General features: G+C 49.8%; 1 pseudogene across 1 annotated transcript in view; it reads left to right on the top strand.

Moving 5' to 3' along the window:
• The first annotated feature begins 405 nt into the window (after positions 1-405).
• Positions 406-17,566, top strand: part of LOC309551435 (lysozyme C, milk isozyme-like) — a 361,460-nt pseudogene continuing 344,299 nt past the window's right edge. The window contains exon 1 of the transcript in view: positions 406-516. The product of the transcript in view is annotated as a lysozyme C, milk isozyme-like (transcript). The remainder of the gene's footprint in view (positions 517-17,566) is intronic.

Here is a 17,566-nt window from a genome sequence, read left to right as displayed (position 1 = left end):
ACTGTTCTGCCAGTTTTAGAAGATAAATCAGACAAAATGAGCACTGTTTTACCAATAAAAGGAAACAGTGAGCCAGAATACAATGCTAGCACTCCTCCACCAGCTCCGGAAGACAATGAATCAAAAGAATATTCCAACATTGCTCCACCAGGTCCAGCAGACCATGAACCAGCAGAAGCTTTCAAACCAATCAAAGATGAGGGATCAACAACTGCCAGTTTCAATAACAACAGTAGGAAACCACCAAATAAAGAAAATGACCACAGACAGTCAAATAGTCATGTGACTCAAAAGGCCTCCAGCAATGATCTATCATCATCTGATCTGGATAGCTATACAGAACAAGCAATCACACGGAATAAGCAGCAAATTACTTTTCAGCGTGACCACACTGACTCAAAATAAATGGTCACAAATGTTCAGACAACCCTGAAAAGGAGGAGAAACGTTGTGAAATACTGCGCATGGTCAACAAATTAAAACTGGCTGGACATGCGAAGATTAGTGCTGCTAGCTGTAAGTACACATAACAAATATAATGTATGCACAAAGATACGTCATAACTAGGGTTGAGCGGACACCTAGATGTCCGTGTTCGACGGGTTCGGCCGAACTTTAAAAAAAAGTCCGGGTCCGTGTCCCGGACTTTTACCGAACTTTTCCCGGATACCGAACCCCATTGAAGTCAATGGGGACCCGAACTTTAAGGCACTAAAATGGCTCTAAAACACCAAAGGAAAGGGCTAGAGTGCTGCAAATGGCAGCAAAACGTAATTAAGAGCATGTCAAGTGCTCTGCAAACAAATGTGGATAGGGAAATAACTTAAAACAACAAAAAAAAAAACAGAAAAATAAAACAATGTTCTTCTTCATCTCTGAAGGACGAGGCCCATATGGAGTAGGAGGGAGGTTGAGGTGGTGGTGGATGTGGCGGTGACATAGGCGTGCGCACAGGGTGTGCCGGGTGTGCCTGGGCACACCCTAATCACCTAGGGCACATAGCATTGCCAGTGAGGAGATGGGAAAGATCTCCCTCGGACCTGCTCTGGTCTATTTCTCTTTGCCAGCAGAAGAAGAAAAATTGGGAGGTTTGGGACTTTAAATGAGAGACATTGCAAGGCTGGTTGGACAGAAGATAAAAACATTTATTGATACATACATACATGATTGGTAACGTAAGATACTGGATAATAAAATAATAAAGAAAACGGGTAAGTGGTCCCCAAATCCCAGTACATCTCAATCAACAAGGCAGAGATTCCAGAAGGTAAAAAATTATTATACAAATCATGACATCATGGGACTCTACGCGTTTCGTGGACTTTGTGTTTGCCACTTCTTCAGGAGTAGATGTGTGATATGTATCTAAAAAATAAATAAATATAAGGAAAATTGCAACTATGATGATGAAGGGAACTGGAAAGGGGAAGGAGGGAAAGGGGGAGGGACAAAGCCCCCAAAAATTCCAAACTTACATAGAAGTTCTCATAGCACCAGCATTGGATGTGAAGACACGACCATGGGTGCCTCCCATGGGAGCTGAGGGGACACAGGGCAGGCAGGCAGGGTGAGATGCCACATATGTGGTGAGTCTGGGTGATTCAGTAGTGTTGACAGTAGTAGCATCATAATATCTAATAACGATGAGGTTTATAAAATATATAAAGTGCATATGGATAAAAACATGATGTTGCTTTCAAGCACTTTATATATTTTATACACCTCATCGTTATTAGATATTATGATGCTACTACTGTCAACACTACTGAATCACCCAGACTCACCACATATGTGGCATCTCACCCTGCCTGCCTGCCCTGTGTCCCCTCAGCTCCCATGGGAGGCACCCATGGTCGTGTCTTCTCATCCAATGCTGGTGCTATGAGAACTTCTATGTAAGTTTGGAATTTTTGGGGGCTTTGTCCCTCCCCCTTTCCCTCCTTCCCCTTTCCAGTTCCCTTCATCATCATAGTTGCAATTTTCCTTATATTTATTTATTTTTTAGATACATATCACACATCTACTCCTGAAGAAGTGGCATACACAAAGTCCACGAAACGCGTAGAGTCCCATGATGTCATGATTTGTATAATAATTTTTTACCTTCTGGAATCTCTGCCTTGTTGATTGAGATGTACTGGGATTTGGGGACCACTTACCCGTTTTCTTTATTATTTTATTATCCTGTATCTTACGTTACCAATCATGTATGTATGTATCAATAAATGTTTTTATCTTCTGTCCAACCAGCCTTGCAATGTCTCTCATTTAAAGTCCCAAACCTCCCAATTTTTCTTCTTCTAAACGAATAGGGATGGAGTTGCACGATACAAGGCCCCTTCGTGCATCTCACTCAAAGTCCCAAACCTTTCCCCCCTTTGCTTTTGCTACGTCTCTTTGCCAGCAGGGAGAGTAATGTATCGGGGCCATGTACCTGTAGGCAAACACATGCATGTGTATTTCAACTTTGGGGTGCACACCTTAATGCAATAGGCTGCGCACACCTATGGGTGGTGTAGGTGGAAGCGGCGGTGGAGGAGGACCAGGGCCGGATTAAGAGCATCATGGGCTTGGTGCTGAGGATTTTGAAGGGCCTTAAGGGCCGTGCCTTGGCATGCACCCAGAGGAGGAAGGTGCAGCCATGCATGCCTAATTCAACATGGGATGCTGTCTCTGAAGCCCATAAACACATCCATGCATCGGCAACTGTCCCTCCTTGTCTGGCCTTCGCGCTGTGTGGGGAGGTTCTGAGGGTGCTGCCTGGGGAAGCGAGCATAGAAGCCAGACTTCTGTGTTTACAAGTGACAGAAGAGCGGTAACAGTGAATATGGCCAACCCGGGGCCTATATAAAAGGTAGGGGCCTAGAGCTGCAGCTCCAATAGCCCCTACGTTAATCTGGCCCTGAGGAGGAGGACGAGGTAGCCAACACTGCTTCTTTTCACAAATTTTAAATGAGGGTACACCCCAAAAGAGTGAGAAAGAGCAAAAATGGAACAATGGGTGGGTAAGGTCGGTATCCATTGCTATTCTGCATAAGGTACGGAAAAGTCCCGTGGGATCCATGCCTGGTTCATTTTAATGAACGTGAGCTTGTCCACATTGTCTCTGGACAGGCGGCTGCGCTTGTCTGTTATAACGCCCCCAGCCGTGCTAAATACCCGTTCAGATAATACACTGGCTGCAGGGCACGCCAGCACCTCCAAGGCGTAAAGGGCAAGCTCAGGCCATGTGCCCAATTTGGAGACCCAGAAGTTGAAGGGGGCAGACCCGTCATTCACTACATGTAGGCGTGTGCACACATACTGCTCCACCATGTTGGTAAAATGCTGCCTCCTGCTAAGACGTTCCATCTGAGCTGCTGGTGCTGCTGTTTGTTGTGGCGTGCTGACAAAGCTTTTCCACATTTCGGCCATGCTAACCCTGCCTTCTGAGGTGCTGGCGGTGCCCTGGTTGCGTTGGCGACCTCCTCCTCCTCCTCCTCCTCTGCCTTGTGCTTCCACTGTGGCCCCGCTGTCAGATGGGAATGCCAGCAGCATGGCGTCTACCAGCGTGCGCTTGTACTCGCGCATCTTGCGATCGCGCTCCAGTGAGTGAATTAAGGACGGTACGTTGTCCTTGTAACGGGGATCCAGCAGCGTGGCCACCCAGTAATCAGCACAAGTTAGAATGTGGGCAACTCGGCGGTCGTTGTGGAGACACTGCAGCATGTAATCGCTCATGTGTGCCAGGCTGCCCAGAGGCAACGAAAGGCTGTCCTCTGTGGGAGGTGTATCGTCCGTGTCCTCTGTATCCCCCCAGCCACGCACCAGTGATGGCCATGAGCTGGCCTGGGTGCCACCCTGCTGTGAACATGGTTCCATCTCCTCCTCCAGCTCCTCCTCCTCCTCATCCTCCTCATCCTCCAGAACTGTGCCCCTGCTGGACAATTGTGTCCCTGGCGTTTGTGTGTGCAGGAACCCACCCTCGGAGCCCCTTGCGAATGACTGCCCTGAAAGCCTTGGAAATGTTACCTCTTCATCCTCCTCCTCCTCCTCATCCTGTGCCACATCCTCTTCCATCATCGCCCGAATTGTTTTTTCAAGGAGGCATAGAAGTGGGATAGTTAAGCTGAGAACGGCGTCATCGGCACTGGCCATGTTGGTGGAGTACTCAAAACAGCGCAACAAGGCACACAGGTCTCGCATGGAGGCCCAGTTATTGGTGGTGAAGTGGTGCTGTTCCGCAGAGCGACTCACGCGTGCGTGCTGCAGCTGAAACTCCACTATGGCCTGCTGCTGCTCGCACAGTCTTTCCAGCATGTGCAAGGTGGAGTTCCACCTTGTAGGCACGTCACATATGAGGCGGTGAGCGGGAAGGCCGAAGTTACGCTGCAGCGCTGCCAGGCGAGCAGCAGCAGGGTGAGAACGCCGAAAGTGCGTACAAACGGCCCGCACTTTCTGCAGCAGCTCTGACATATCGGGGTAGTTTTTAAGGAACCTCTGCACCACCAAATTCAGCACATGCGCCAGGCAAGGGATGTGCGTCAAACTGGCTAGGCCCAGAGCTGCTATGAGATTTCGCCCGTTATCGCACACCACCAGGCCGGGCTTGAGGCTCGCTGGCAGCAACCACTCATTTGTCTGCTGTTCCATGCTCCTCCACAACTCCTGCGCGGTGTGTGGTTTGTCCCCCAAACAGGCAAGTTGTAAAACTGCCTGCTGTCGTTTACCCCTGGCCGTGCTGAAGTTGGTGGTGAAGGTGTTACGCTGTCCGGATGAGGAGGCGGTAGAGGATGAGGAAGCGGAGTAGGAGGAGTTAGGAACAGGAGGCAAACTGAAGCGCCCTGCAACCCTCGGTGGTGGAAGGACGTGCGCCAAATTGCTATCCGCCTCAGGCCCATCCGCCACTGCATTTTCCCAGTGTGCCGTTAGGGAGATATAACGCCCCTGACCGTGCTTACAGGTCCACGTATCGGTAGTTAGGTGGACCTTGGCACAGATGGCGTTGCGCAGTGCGCACCTGATTTTTTCCCCCACTTGGTTGTGCAGGGAAGGGATGGCTTGCCTGGAAAAGTAGTGGCGGCTGGGCACGACGTACTGTGGGACAGCCACCGACATAAGGTTTTTAAAACTGTGCGTCTCCACCAGACGGAATGACAGCATTTCAAAGGCCAATAATTTTGAAATGCTGGCATTCAGGGCCAGGGATCGCGGGTGGGTAGGGGGGTACTTCCTCTTCCTCTCAAGTGTTTGGGAGATGGAAAGCTGAACGCTTCCACGGGACATTGTGGAGATGGTTGTTGGTGACCCAGGTGGTGGTGTTGCTGACAGATCGTCTGTTTGCGGGGTGGCAGGTGCCGGTATCACTACAGATGTGGCTGGAGCGGCCGAGACTGCAGCAGAAGAGGAAGCAGGATGAGCCAGAGACGTTTCTTGGTTTTGAAGGTGTCTACTCCACTGCAGCTCGTGCTTTGCACTTAGATGCCTGATCATGCAGGTTGTGCTCAGGTTGAGAAGGTTTATGCCTCGCTTCAAGCTCTGATTGCACAGGGTGCAAACCACTCGTGTCCTGTCATCAGCACATTTTCTAAAGAACTTCCACGCTAGAGAACTCCTTTGAGCTGACTTTGGTGAGCTCGTTCCCTTGCTACGTTGGGCAGTAGCGGGCGTAGTGTCTAGGGCACGGCCACTCCGCTTCTGCACCCTGCGGAATAGGAAATATGATCCAAAAAAGTGTATGTATCTCGCACGTACACAACCACACTAGGCCCCAATTACTATTGTTTCTACCCCTAATCAAAATTTTTTACCCCAAATCAAAATTTTTTAACATTTTCGGCCAATTTGTTTTCTGCTACCTATGTTTGGTAAAGAAAATCGCAAAAAGCGTATTTTGATTGGTTTGCGCAAAAGTTATTGCGTTTACTAACAAAGGGAAAGATTTTTGTAATTTTTGTTGTTTTTTTTTTTAACGCGTAATGGCGGCAATCTGCGATTTTTTTTGCGGTACTGCAACATTGCGGCGGACAGATCGGACCCTTGACTGACATTTTTGACATTTTTGGGGTTATCAGTGACATTTCTACAGTAATCAGTGCTATATATATGCACTGTTACTGTAAAAATACACTGGCAGTGAAGGGGTTAACTTTATTTGAGAGGGAGGGGTGGTGTGTGTCCCTAGGGGTGTGATTCTAACTGTGATTGGCTGTCTGTTGAGCTGTAGTTACACTGATCAACGGTTCTACATAGTAGAACCATATGATCAGTGTTTCTACACAGGGAGAACTGACAGGCAGCTTGTTTACACAAGCTGCCTGCCTTTCTCCCTCTCCCACGCCGATCGCCGAGTGACCGGCGGACATCGGGTCCGCCGGTCACACGCGCGGGGGGGTCCGTGACCGCGCGGGAGCTCGCCGCCGCCGGCGCGCGCTCGCTCCCGAGAGCCTCACAGGCTAGTGACGTTAATTAACGTCACTTTGCCTGTGAGGGGCTGACTGCCGCAGTAAATCTACTGACGGCAGTCGGCAAGTGGTTAAGTATATAAAATTTTATAATTAATTGTATCACAACACGGGGTTTATACGCAAGCGCTATAGGTAATCTTATATACATAGATTACTTCACACAGATCGTGAAATGCCTAAATACCTGAGATTAGCGCTGTACAGTGTTGGCTTCCTGGCAGGATCGGGCAGGTGGGCTGGGACTAGGATCCTGAAGACATCTGAGCTCATCTCTAGTGATTATATGGTAAACATAATCCACCGATTTGTGCCCCTAAATGACATCACTTCATACTTACCAGAGGAATCTGTCCTCTTTTCTCAAAGAAGGTCAAAAAACGCTTTAGGTAAATGTGTCCTCAGTTGAAAACGACTTCACCCATCAATTAGAATCCATGATAATTAAGGCAATGACAAATCCCACATCAAATTGATATTCCTAATTTTTTTTTTTTTTTGGTGGGTGGTGATGGTGGGGTGGTTTCCTCAATTTTAAAACAAACAATCCAAGATCTCATACATAGGGGAGATATAATAAACAATCTCACTGTGCAGTGTTTAATCACTTTCAGACCGGAGGATTTGGTTCCTCAAAGACCAGGCCCTTTTTTTCAACTTGGCACTGCGTGACTTTAACTGACAATTGCGCGGTCATGCAATGCTGTACCCAAACTAAATTTACGTCCTTTTTTCCCACAAACAGAGCTTTCTTTTGGTGGTATTTGATCACCTCTGCACTTTTTATTTTTTGCGATGTCAATAAAAAAAGAGCGAAACTTTTGAGAAAAAAATGACATTTTCAACTTTGTCTTTTAAAAAATGTCCAATATACTCAATTGATGTCATATATTTTGGCCAAAATGTATTTAGCTACATGTCTTTGACAAAAAAAATCTCAATGAGCGCATTTTTATTGGTTTGCGCAAAAGTTATAGCGTCTACAAACTATGGTGTAAATACTGGAATTTATGAAGCTTTTACTTTCTGACTGCCTATCTCATTTCATGAAGTGCTAAAATGGCAGGGCAGTACAACCCCCCCCCCCCCCCCCAAATTACCACTTATTGGAAAGTAGACATCCTAAGGATTGTCCTGAGAGGCACGTTGAGCTCATTGAATATTTAATTTTTTTGTCACAGGTGTTTGAAAAATGACTAAAAAAAAGTTTTTGTTTTTTTTTACACAAAGTTTTCATTGAAATGATATATTGCTCATGCATGTCATGGGTATATGTGTAATTACACCCCAAAATATATTCTGCTGCTTCTGAGTACAGGGATACCACATGTGTGAGACTTTTTGGGAGCTTAGCTGTGTACGGGACCCCGAAAACCAATTACCACCTTCAGAATTTCATAGGGTGTACATTTTTCATTGCATTTTCTCACTACCTATCACGGTTTAGGAGGCCCCCCCAAATGACCCTATTTTGGAAAGTAGACACCCCAAGCTGTTTGCTGAGAGGCATGGTGAGTCCATGGAATATTTTATATTTTGCCACAAGTTTTGGGAAAATTATATTTTGTTTTTTTTATTTTTATTTTTTAACACAAAGTTGTCACTAAAAGATAAATTGCTCACACATGCCATGGGTATGTGTGGAATGACACCCCAAAATACATTCTGCTGATTCTCTTGAGTACAGGGATACCCCATGCAGTGGCGGCTGGTGAAGTTTTAAGATGGGGGGGGGGAAGCCCCGCCCTTCCATTTTGACCCCTCCCATTTCTCAGAAGCCCCACCCCTTATATACTCCACCCATTTTGTCCCCTGTATTTTGCTTGCGTGAACAAATTCTCCCAATATATCACATATTAAGGGGTCCATCAGTACTAGTATATCCCATAATAGGGAGCAGGGGCCCTATTATGGGATATACTGTGAGAGACACCCTATTATGGGATACACTGACTGAGAGTGGCACAAACCCCACCGTACAGACCCCCTAGCACAAACCCCTCAAGCACAAACCCCGCACAAACCCCACAGTACAGACCCCCTAGCACAAACCCCTCAAGCACAAACCCCTCACAAACCCCACAGTACAGGCCCCCTAGCACAAACCCCACAGTACAGGCCCCCCTCAAGCACAAACCCCACAGTATAGGCCCCCTAGCACAAACCCCACAGTACAGGCCCCCTAGCACAAACCCCACAGTACAGGCCCCCTAGCACAAACCCCACAGTACAGACCCCCTAGCACAAACCCCACAGTACAGGCCCCCTAGCAAAAACCCCACAGTACAGGCCCCTTAGCACTAATCCCACAGTACAGACCCCCTAGCACAAACCCCACAGTACAGGCCCCCTAGCACAAACCACACAGTACAGACCCCCTAGCACAAACCCCACAGTACAGACCCCCTAGCACAAACCCCACAGTACAGCCCCCCTAGCACAATCAACGCAGTACAAGCCCCCTAGCACAAACCCCACAGTAAAGGCCCCCTAGCACAAACCCCACAGTACAGACCCCCTAGCACAAACCCCACAGTACAAGCCCCCTAGCACAAACCCCACAGTACAGGCCCCCTAGCACAAACCCCACAGTACAGGCCCCCTAGCACAAACCCCACAGTACAGACCTCCTAGCACAAACCCCACAGTACAGGCCCCCTAGCACAAACCCCACAGTACAGGCCCCTAGCAAAAACCCAACAGTACAGGCCCCTGAGCACTAATCCCACAGTACAGACCCCCTAGCACAAATCCCACAGTACAGGCCCCCTAGCACAAACCCCACAGTACAGACCCCCTAGCACAAACCACACAGTACAGACCCCCTAGCACAAACCCCACAGTACAGACCCCCTAGCACAAACCCCACAGTATAGGCCCCCTAGCACAAACCCAACAGTATAAGCCCCCTAGCACAAACCCCACAGTACAGGCACCCTAGCACAAACCCCACAGTACAGGCCCCCTAGCACAAACCCCACAGTACAGGCCCCCTAGCACAAACCCCACAGTACAGGCCCCCTAGCACAAACCCCACAGTACAGGCCCCCTAGCACTAATCCCACAGTACAGGCCCCCTAGCACTAATCCCACAGTACAGGCCCCCTAGCACTAATCCCACAGTACAGGCCCCCTAGCACTAATCCCACAGTACAGACCCCCTAGCACAAACCCCACAGTACAGGCCCCCGTTCAATGCAGTGACCAGGGTACATGCCCCCTTTCAATGTAGTGACCAGTATACATGCCCCCTTCAATGTAGTGACTAGTATACATGCCCCCTTTCAATGTAGTGACCAGTATACATGCCCCCTTTCAATGTAGTGACCAGTATACATGCCCCCTTTCAATGTAGTGACCAGCATGCATGTCCCCAATGCAGTGACCAGTGTACATGTCCCCAATGCAGAGATCAGAGTGCGTGCCTCCAATGCAGTGACCAGTATACATGTCCCCAATGAAGAGTTTAGCGTGCGTGCCTCCAATCAATGCAGTGACCAGTATACATGTCCCCAATGCAGAGTTTAGCTTGCGTGCCTCCAATCAATGCAGTGACCAGTATACATGTCCCCAATGCAGAGATCAGCATGCGTGCCTCCAATGCAGTGACCAGCATACATGTCCCCAATGCAGAGATCAGCGTGCGTGCCTCCAATGCAGTGACCAGTATACATGTCCCCAATGCAGAGATCAGCGTGCGTGCCTCCAATGCAGTGACCAGTATACATGTCCCCAATGCAGAGTTTAGCGTGCGTGCCTCCAATGCAGTGACCAGTATACATGTCCCCAATGCCGAGTTTAGTGTGCGTTCCTCCAATGCAGTGACCAGTATACATGTCCCCAATGCAGAGTTTAGCGTGTGTGCCTCTAATGCAGTGACCAGTATACATGTCCCCAATGCAGAGTTTAGCGTGCGTGCCTGCAATCAATGCAGTGACCAGTATACATGTCCCCAATGCAGAGATCAGCGTGCTTGCCTCCAATGCAGTGACCAGCATACATGTCCCCAATGCAGAGATCAGCGTGCGTGCCTCCAATGCAGTGACCAGTATACATGTCCCCAATGCAGAGTTTAGCGTGCATGCCTCCAGTGCAGTGACCAGTATACATGTCCCCAATGCAGAGTTTAGCCTGCGTGCCTCCAATCAATGCAGTGACCAGTATACATGTCCCCAATGCAGAGTTTAGCGTGCGAGCCTCCAATCAATGCAGTGACCAGCATACATGTCCCCAATGCAGAGTTTAGCGTGCGTGCCTCCAATCAATGCAGTGACCAGTATACATGTCCCCAATGCAGAGTTTAGCGTGCGTGCCTCCAATCAAGGCAGTGACCAGTATACATGTCCCCAATGCAGAGTTTAGCGTGCGTGCCTCCAATCAATGCAGTGACCAGTATACATGTCCCCAATGCAGAGTTTTGCGTGCGTGCCTCCAATGCAGTGACCAGTATACATGTCCCCAATGCAGAGTTTAGCGTGCATGCCTCCAATGCAGTGACCAGTATACATGTCCCCAATGCAGAGTTTAGCGTGCATGCCTGCAATCAATGCAGTGACCAGTATACATGTTCCCAATGCAGAGATCAGCGTGCGTGCCTCCAATCAATGCAGTGACCAGCATACATGTCCCCAATGCAGAGTTTAGCATGCGTGCCTCCAATCAATGCAGTGACCAGCATACATGTCCCCAATGCAGAGCTTAGCCTGCGTGCCTCCAATCAATGCAGTGACCAGTATACATGTCCCCAATGAAGAGTTTAGCGTGCGTGCCTCCAATCAATGCAGTGACCAGCATACATGTCCCCAATGCAGAGTTTAGCGTGCGTGCGTGCCTGCAATCAATGCAGTGACCAGTATTCATGTCCCCAATGCAGAGTTTAGCGTGTGTGCCTCCAATCAATGCAGTGACCAGTATACATGTCCCCAATGCAGAGTTTAGCGTGCGTGCCTCCAATCAATGCAGTGACCAGTATACATGTCCCCAATGCAGAGTTTAGCGTGCGTGCCTCCAGTGCAGTGACCAGTATACATGTCCCCAATGCAGAGTTTAGCGTGCATGCCTCCAATGCAGTGACCAGTATACATGTCCCCAATGCAGAGTTTAGCGTGCATGCCTGCAATCAATGCAGTGACCAGTATACATGTTCCCAATGCAGAGATCAGCGTGCGTGCCTCCAATGCAGTGACCAGTATACATGTCCCCAATGCAGAGTTTAGCGTGCGTGCCTCCAATGCAGTGACCAGTATACATGTCCCCAATGCAGAGTTTAGCATGCGTGCCTCCAATGCAGTGACCAGTATACATGTCCCCAATGCAGAGTTTAGCGTGCGTGCCTCCAATCAATGCAGTGACCAGTATACATGTCCCCAATGCAGAGTTTAGCGTGCGTGCCTCCAATCCATGCAGTGACCAGTATACATGTCCCCAATGCAGAGTTTAGCGTGCATGCCTCCAATGCAGTGACCAGTATACATGTCCCCAATGCAGAGTTTAGCGTGCATGCCTGCAATCAATGCAGTGACCAGTATACATGTTCCCAATGCAGAGATCAGCGTGCGTGCCTCCAATCAATGCAGTGACCAGCATACATGTCCCCAATGCAGAGTTTAGCATGCGTGCCTCCAATCAATGCAGTGACCAGCATACATGTCCCCAATGCAGAGTTTAGCGTGCATGCCTCCAATGCAGTGACCAGTATACATGTCCCCAATGCAGAGTTTAGCGTGCGTGCCTGCAATCAATGCAGTGACCAGTATACATGTTCCCAATCTAGAGATCAGCGTGCGTGCCTCCAATCAATGCAGTGACCAGTATACATGTCCCCAATGCAGAGTTTAGCGTGCATGCCTCCAATCAATGCAGTGACCAGTATACATGTCCCCAATGCAGAGTTTAGCCTGCGTGCCTCCAATCAATGCAGTGACCAGTATACATGTCCCCAATGCAGAGTTTAGCGTGCGTGCCTCCAATCAATGTAGTGACCAGCATACATGTCCCCAATGCAGAGTTTAGCGTGCGTGCGTGCCTGCAATCAATGCAGTGACCAGTATACATGTCCCCAATGCAGAGTTTAGCGTGCGTGCCTCCAATCAATGCAGTGACCAGTATACATGTCCCCAATGCAGAGTTTAGCGTGCGTGCCTCCAATCAATGCAGTGACCAGTATACATGTCCCCAATGCAGAGTTTAGCGTGCGTGCCTCCAATCAATGCAGTGACCAGTATACATGTCCCCAATGCAGAGTTTAGCGTGCGTGCCTCCAGTGCAGTGACCAGTATACATGTCCCCAATGCAGAGTTTAGCGTGCATGCCTCCAATGCAGTGACCAGTATACATGTCCCCAATGCAGAGTTTAGCGTGCATGCCTGCAATCAATGCAGTGACCAGTATACATGTTCCCAATGCAGAGATCAGCGTGTGTGCCTCCAATGCAGTGACCAGTATACATGTCCCCAATGCAGAGTTTAGCGTGCGTGCCTCCAATGCAGTGACCAGTATACATGTCCCCAATGCAGAGTTTAGCATGCGTGCCTCCAATGCAGTGACCAGTATACATGTCCCCAATGCAGAGTTTAGCGTGCGTGCCTCCAATCAATGCAGTGACCAGTATACATGTCCCCAATGCAGAGTTTAGCGTGCGTGCCTCCAATCCATGCAGTGACCAGTATACATGTCCCCAATGCAGAGTTTATCGTGCGTGCCTCCAATCAATGCAGTGACCAGTATACATGTCCCCAATGCAGAGTTTAGCATGTGTGCCTCCAATCAATGCAGTGACCAGTATACATGTCCCCAATGCAGAGTTTAGCGTGCGTGCCCCCTTCAAAGCAGACAGTGTCAGAACACTTGAACACTGTTTGTCACTTACCTCACTAGTCACGGACGGTGACCTGCACGGCGTGCTGCTCTGAGCTGGCCGGAGCGGTGGCAGGACTACACTGTGCGGATTGTCGGAGCCTCATCTCCTCCTCCTGCTGCTCCTCAGCCTGGACGGGGGCGGCTGCATGTCCGGGGTCGGGGTGGAAGAAGGTGTCCGGTGTAGGCAGCCCTCTACTGGTGCGGTGTACAGCACTGCTCCCGGCCGGGACTCAGCGACACTTACACAGCCGAGTGAGCCGCCGAGCAGGCGGTACTGGTCACGCGGCTCTCCCTCGTCGCGTGCCTCCAATCAATGCAGTGACCAGTATACATGTCCCTAATGCAGAGTTTAGCGTGCGTGCCTCCAATCAATGCAGTGACCAGCATACATGTCCCCAATGCAGAGTTTAGCGTGCGTGCCTCCAATCAATGCAGTGACCAGCATACATGTCCCCAATGCAGAGTTTAGCGTGCGTGCCTCCAATCAATGCAGTGACCAGTATACATGTCCCCAATGCAGAGTTTAGCGTGCGTGCCTCCAATCAATGCAGTGACCAGTATACATGTCCCCAATGCAGAGTTTAGCGTGCGTGCCTCCAATCAATGCAGTGACCAGTATACATGTCCCCAATGCAGAGTTTAGCGTGCGTGCCCCCTTCAAAGCAGACAGTGTCAGAACACTTGAACACTGTTTGTCACTTACCTCACTAGTCACGGACGGTGACCTGCACGGCGTGCTGCTCTGAGCTGGCCGGAGCGGTGGCAGGACTACACTGTGCGGATTGTCGGAGCCTCATCTCCTCCTCCTGCTGCTCCTCAGCCTGGACGGGGGCGGCTGCATGTCCGGGGTCGGGGTGGAAGAAGGTGTCCGGTGTAGGCAGCCCTCTACTGGTGCGGTGTACAGCACTGCTCCCGGCCGGGACTCAGCGACACTTACACAGCCGAGTGAGCCGCCGAGCAGGCGGTACTGGTCACGCGGCACTCCCTCGTCGCGTGCCTCCAATCAATGCAGTGACCAGTATACATGTCCCTAATGCAGAGTTTAGCGTGCGTGCCTCCAATCAATGCAGTGACCAGCATACATGTCCCCAATGCAGAGTTTAGCGTGCGTGCCTCCAATCAATGCAGTGACCAGCATACATGTCCCCAATGCAGAGTTTAGCGTGCGTGCCTCCAATCAATGCAGTGACCAGTATACATGTCCCCAATGCAGAGTTTAGCGTGCGTGCCTCCAATCAATGCAGTGACCAGTATACATGTCCCCAATGCAGAGTTTAGCGTGCCTGCCTCCAATCAATGCAGTGACCAGTATACATGTCCCCAATGCAGAGTTTAGCGTGCGTGCCCCCTTCAAAGCAGACAGTGTCAGAACACTTGAACACTGTTTGTCACTTACCTCACTAGTCACGGACGGTGACCTGCGTGGCGTGCTGCTCTGAGCCGGCCGTAGCGGTGGCAGGACTACACTGTGCGGATTGTCGGAGCCTCATCTCCTCCTCCTGCTGCTCCTCAGCCTGGACGGGGCGGCTGCATGTCCGGGGGTCGGGGTGGAAGAAGGTGTCCGGTGTAGGCAGCCCTCTACTGGTGCGGTGTACAGCACTGCTCCCGGCCGGGACTCAGCGACACTTACACAGCCGAGTGAGCCGCCGAGCAGCCGGTACTGGTCACGCGGCTCTCCCTCGTCGCGTGCCTCCAATCAATGCAGTGACCAGTATACATGTCCCTAATGCAGAGTTTAGCGTGCGTGCCTCCAATCAATGCAGTGACCAGAATACATGTCCCCAATGCAGAGTTTAGCGTGCGTGCCTCCAATGCAGTGACCAGTATACATGTCCCCAATGCAGAGTTTAGCGTGCATGCCTCCAATACAGTGACCAGTATACATGTCCCCAATGCAGAGTTTAGCGTGCATGCCTGCAATCAATGCAGTGACCAGTATACATGTTCCCAATGCAGAGTTTAGCGTGCCTGCCTCCAATGCAGTGACCAGTATACATGTCCCCAATGCAGAGTTTAGCGTGCGTGCCTGCAATCAATGCAGTGACCAGTATACATGTCCCCAATGCAGAGATCAGCGTGCGTGCCTCCAATGCAGTGACCAGCATACATGTCCCCAATGCAGAGATCAGCATGCGTGCCTCCAATGCAGTGACCAGTATACATGTCCCCAATGCAGAGTTTAGCGTGTGTGCCTCCAATGCAGTGACCAGTATACATGTCCCCAATGCAGAGTTTAGCGTGCGTGCCTCCAATCAATGCTGTGACCAGTATACATGTCCTCAATGCAGAGTTTAGCGTGCGTGCCTCCAATCAATGCAGTGACCAGTATACATGTCCCCAATGCAGAGTTTAGCGTGCGTGCCTCCAATCAATGCAGTGACCAGCATACATGTCCCCAATGCAGAGTTTAGCATTCGTGCTTCCTTCAAAGCAGACAGTGTCAGAACACTTGAACACTGTTTGTCACTTACCTCACTAGTCACGGACGGTGACCTGCGTGGCGTGCTGCTCTGAGTCGGCCGGAGCGGTGGCGGGACTACACTGTGCGGATTGTCGGAGCCTCATATCCTCCTCCTGCTGCTCCTCAGCCTGGACCGGGGCGGCTGCATGTCCGGGGGTCGGGGTGGAAGAAGGTGTCCGGTGTAGGCAGCCCTCTCCTCTCCTAGTGTGGTGTACAGCACTGCTCCCGGCCGGGACTCAGCGACACTTACACAGCCGAGTGAGCCGCCGAGCAGCCGGTACTGGTCACGCGGCTCTCCCTCGTCGCTCCTCTCCCTCTCTCTTCGCCGGGCCGCGGGCGGGAACGGAAGGTGATCGTGACGCCGGGCCGGTGCACCGCCCCCAGGCGTCACGTCACCAGTTCCACCATGTCCTTCTGTGATTGGTCCAGGCTGGACTCTGGACCAATCCCATCCCGGACATCATTAAAGTGGGGTATGTCAGGGCGCATTGCTCTGCACCCCGATGACCCCCAGAAGAGCGCCAATCGGTGCCTCTGCCAGAGGAGGGTGGGTCAAAAACCCCACCCCACCCCATACCCAGCAGTAGTCCGGCGCCCCTAGGGGGCAAAAAATAGACTTTTTTTTTTTTAATTTCGTCTTTTTTTACTTGCTCTTTTTTTTGGGGGGGGCAGCCGCCACTGACCCCATGTGTGAGACTTTTGGTGAGCCTAGCTGTGTACGAGACCCCGAAGACCAATCACCACCTTCAGGTTTTCTAATGGCGTAAATTGTGCATTTTACTTGCGCACTACTTGTCACAGTTTCAGAGGCCCTGAAATTTCAAGATAGCACAACCCCCCCCCCCCCCAAATGACCCCATTTTGCAAAGTAGACACTCCAAGCTGTTTGCTGAGAGGCATGGTGAGTCCATGGAATATTTTATATTTTGTTGGGAAAATTATTATTTATTTATTTTTTTGTTTTTTTTACACAAAGTTGTCACTAAATGATATATTGCTCACACATGCCATGAGTATATGTGAAATGACACCCCAAAATACATTCTGCTGCTTCTCCTATAGGGATACCCCATGTGTGAGGCTTTTTTGCAGTCTAGCTGCGTACAGGACCCCGAAAACCAATAAACCAATCACCACCTTCAGGCTTTCCAAGGGCGTAAATTGTTGATTTCACTCCTCACTACCTATCACAGTTTCAGAGGCGATGAAATGCCAAGACAGCACAACCTCCCCCCCCCCAAAAAAAAAATGACCCCTTTTCGGAAAGTAGACACCCTAAGCTATTTGCAGAGAGGCATGTGGAGTGTTTTGCAGATCTCACTTTTTGTCACAAAGTTTTGGAAATTGAAAAAAGTGCATTTTCCTTTTTTTTTTCCTTCATTTTCCAAAATAAATAAGAGCTGCAAAATACTCACCATGCCTCTCAGCAAATAGCTTGGAGTATCTACTTTGCAAAATGGGGTAATTTGGGGGAGTTTTGTGCTATCTTGAAATTTCTAGGATTCTGAAACTGTGACAGGTAGTGCGGAGGTAAAATAAGCAATTTACGCCATTAGAAAACCTGAAGGTGGTGATTGGCTTTCGGGGTTCCGTACACAGCTAGGCTCCCAAAAAGTCTCACACATGTGGTATCCCTGTACTCAGGAGAAGCAACAGAATGTATTTTGGGGTGTCATTTCACATATACTCATAGCATGTGTGAGCAATATATCATTCAGTGACAACTTTGTGTATAAAAAAAAAACAAATTGTCACCTTCCCGAAACTTAGGGGAAAATATAAAATACTCCATGGACTCAGTATG

Source organism: Pelophylax lessonae (genome assembly GCF_965119305.1).
Source record: "Pelophylax lessonae genome assembly, chromosome: 3".
Lineage (NCBI taxonomy): Eukaryota > Metazoa > Chordata > Amphibia > Anura > Ranidae > Pelophylax > Pelophylax lessonae.
This window is presented reverse-complemented; position numbering and strand designations above follow the sequence as displayed.